This window comes from Peromyscus eremicus, chromosome 8a (assembly GCF_949786415.1).
Source record: "Peromyscus eremicus chromosome 8a, PerEre_H2_v1, whole genome shotgun sequence".
Taxonomy (NCBI): domain Eukaryota; kingdom Metazoa; phylum Chordata; class Mammalia; order Rodentia; family Cricetidae; genus Peromyscus; species Peromyscus eremicus.
Genome location: NC_081423.1, coordinates 85,402,615 through 85,406,706, shown reverse-complemented (window position 1 = coordinate 85,406,706; position 4,092 = coordinate 85,402,615).

The following is a 4,092-nucleotide window of genomic DNA, read 5'->3' as shown; positions in this document are numbered from 1 at the left end:
CCATATACCTAAAATGTAAACATAAATCTTTAAAAAACAAAAGCAAGCTGTAGTCTGGAGAGTTGGCTCAGTAGCTAAGAGAGATTACTACATAAACATGAGCACTTCAGTTTGCAACTCAGTACCATAAAAATAAAAAATAAAAATAAAATTTAAAAAACGTTAGGTATGTGTATACAAAGTTCAGTGCTAGGATAGATGGGAGACAGACTCTATCAGCTTGCTCCCCAGCTAGTCTATCACAAAGTTTGCAAGCTCCAGCTTTGGACAGACCTTGTCTCAAGGAACTAAGGCAGAAAATGATAGGCCCAGACACCTGACCTCCGCTGGCCTAACCCTGTGGACACAGAGGGAAGCATCCCACACGGGCATCCCACACAAAGCTAAAGGCACCAAGCATTCCACACACGCCTGTAATCTCAGTACTTGGGAGGCTGACATGGAAGAATTGTGAAGGTCAGCCTGGGTTACATGGTGAACTTGAGCCAGCCAGGGCTACAAAGCAAGAGTCTGTCTCAAAGGAAAAAAAAAAGAAAGAAAGAAAGAAAGAAAGAAAGAAAGAAAGAAAGAAAGAAAGAAAGAAAGAAAGGAAGGAAGGAAGAAAGAAAGAAACACAAGCCAGAGCTGGGGGCCTAGGCTTGTAATCCCAGTATTTCAAGATGATGTAAAAGTTCAAGGCCTTCAGGGGTGCTCCCCATGTTCCCCACTATGAGAAGCTATTGGCAGTTGATGGCTACGGAGAGGGGGAGACTACTTCTGGGGGATCTTGTGACCTCTCTTAGGTTGCCCCAGACCCCCAGTGAATGTCTCTACACCCATGTGCTTAGGTCAGCACTAACTGGACTTGGGGGCTAATAAATGATAATAATAATAGACATGATGTTGGGACAGAGATGCCCATCTTGCTTGCCTCAGTCTGTATCAAGAAAATGGGGATATGGCCAAGTATCCTGGTACATGTCTTTAATCCCAGCACTCAAAAAAAAAAAAAAGATGATGAGCTAGGGGTGGAGCCCAGTAGTATACAGCATTTGCTTAGCATGCACAAGAGCTCCCACCCACCCAACAACACAGAAGAGATTTAAATCACCTCCCTCTGAACTAGTAGATCAAGAAGAAAAAAAAGAAAAAAAGAAAAAAAAAAAAACAAGCTTCCGAACCTTTTCTTGGTTTTTGTTTGTTTGAATTTTTACTTTTTTTGTGTGAGTGTTTTGCCTGAATGTATGTGTGTGAACCACTTATGTGTCTGGTGTCTGCAGAGATCAGAAGGTATTAGGCCTCCTGGGACTGGAGTTAAGGGTGGTTTGAGCTAGTATGTGGGTGCTGGGAATTGAACTCTGGGCCTCTTGCAAGAGCAGTCAAATCTTTTTTTTTTTTTAATATAAATTTTAATAATACAGGCTGACCTCGAACTCGTGATCCTCCTGCCTCCGCCTCCTTCAGCAAATCCTACCTGCGCAGTCAAATCTTAACCACTGAGCTATCACCCATTCCCACCCTCCTTCCTTCCTTCCCGCTCCCCTTTCCTTCCTTTTTTTTTTTTTTTTTTTTTTTTTTTTTTTTTTTTTTTTTGGTTTTTTTGAGACAGGGTTTCTCTGTGTAGCTTTGCGCCTTTCCTGGGACTCACTTGGTAGTCCAGGCTGGCCTCGAACTCACAGAGATCCGCCTGGCTCTGCCTCCCGAGTGCTGGGATTAAAGGCGTGCGCCACCAACCGCCCGGCTCCTTCCTTTTTTAAGCAGGGTCTCACTGTGTATCCCAGACTGTCCTCAAACTTTCCAGTCTCAGCCTTCCAAGCGGGACTATCTGTGGACGCTGCCACCACACCCCATTCAACACCAAATCCTAACCTTATATTAAATGTCTTAGCCTCTGAAACGGTCACCTGCAGAGACACGTGGCACATCTTTCTCAGTGACACATCTCACACTTGCCATCCTCCTGCCTCAGTCTCCTGAGTGCAGAGATTACAGGTGTGCACCACTCATCGGTCTTAATCAGCTCGGCCAATGCAGTCAGAATAGGAAAACTGGGTTAATCCTTTCAGAACCCCGAATCCCACACAAACTAGTGCAGAGAGGCCTGTCTTGTGGCCTGCCGAATGCTCAGCCGCCAGGCTAAGTGAAGAAGGAGGGCTGAGGGTCATGTGTCGTGTACTTGGCATACACTGAAGGGTTAATGAATGCGGAATGAACCTCTATGGAAGACCTGCGGCACACAGACGTGGAAGCATCTCATTAACACTCTGGTTTGAATGAGTTCCCCAAAGGTCACGTGTTGGAAACTTAATCTTGGGCACAACTTTGGGAAGTGAGACTGTAAGGGTCGGTTAAAAGAGACTCCTTACGAAGAGATCAATGTCGTCATCGCAGTAGCAGGTTCCTGATGAGAGGGGGCGAGTTCCACCCCCTGTGTACGCTCTTGCCATGGGATGACCCCCCCTCATTGTAATAAGGCGTCACCTGGGGCAGCCGTCACTGTTGAAGCACCCATCTCCAGATCCGTAATAAATAAATTTCATTTCTTTATAAATGACCCAGCCTTGGGTGTTCTGTTATAGCAACTCAAAACAATAAGGCAGCCCCACTGTGTACAGAGGGAAGAACTTGGGTCCAGGGAGACTGGGTAACTTGTCCAAAGTCAAGAAGATGGTAAATCAGTGACAGGAATGGAGAGACAGGGAAGAAATAGACAAGGGCCAGGCATGGTGGCACATGTCTTTAATCCCAGCACTCAGGAAGCAAAGGATCTTTGTGAGTTCAAGGTCAGCCTGGTCTACATAGACCCCGTCGGAAAAAAAAAAAAAAAGAAAGAAAGAAAGAAAGAAAGAAAGAAAGAAAGAAAGGAAGGAAGAAAGAAAGAAAGAAGCTGGGCGGTGGTGGCGCACGCCTTTAATCCCAGCACTCGGGAGGCAGAGCCAGGCGGATCTCTGTGAGTTCGAGGCCAGCCTGGGCTACCAAGTGAGTTCCAGGAGAGGCGCAAAGCTACACAGAGAAACCCTGTCTCGAAAAACCAAAAAAAAAAAAAAAAAGAAAGAAAGAAAGAAAGAAAGAAAAGAAAGTAGCCCAGGGCTCTGTGCCACAGGGATCACTGAGACCCACTGCTCAATACGTGTGGGCCCAGGAGCCTCTGAGCAGGGAACCCTTAGGCATCCAGGTGCCTAGGCTAGCCTACTCCTATGCTATCCAATATGGTAGCCACTGGCTCCTGCATGGTTTGCATAGCTCCGGGAACAGACCTGACGGGGTAGTGAGGGAGTGAAGAAACACGGATGGACACACCGAAAAGCTGAGGGCAAGAGAACTGGGCTCTTTGATGCAGAATCTGAAGCACCTTGGAAGCGCTGCATGTTTATTATGTAGAGCTGAACAGAGAGGCGGGGTAACTGCACAACGATAAACAAAGGAGGTGGGGTTTATGGTCAACAGCTGAATCAAGGACATAGGTTTAGCTAATCTCAGTAGGAGCAGCCCATGAGGGGAGGAGCCCGTGAGGGGGAGGAGCCCTGAGGGGGAGGAGCCCTGAGGGGGAGGAGCCTCTGGGAGGAGCAGTCTTCAGGCAGTAATTTTTTTTTTTGGTGGGGGGCGGAGATAATGGTGGACGTTTCCTGCACACCCTATCAACACCCACTCATGAACAAGAAGGGTCTCAGGAGAGGGTCCTTGCCATGGCAGCGCCCAAGTCAACAGCACCCATTCACTCAGGACTTCACATACTCAGGGCTTCCTCCATTCCCCACAACTAGGCCACGTGTGATTATTGAAATTTTTAAAGATTATTTATTTTGTGAGTATGAGCATTTTGCCTGAATGTATATATGTATACCATATGTGTGTCTAGAGCTCAGGAGACTAGAAGAGGCCTTTGGATCCTCTGGAACTGGAGTGACAGATGGTCGTGAACCACCATGTGGGTGCAGGGAGCTAAACCCAGGTCCTCTGCAAGAGCAAGTGCTCTTAACCATTGAACCAGCTCTCTAGCCCCTGGCTATTGAAATATGAATGAATCAAATGAAATAAAACTTAAAATTCAATTCTTCGGCCACTCTATGTCACATTTTAAGTGCTCAACAACCCCTCTGGCTAGTGGTACCA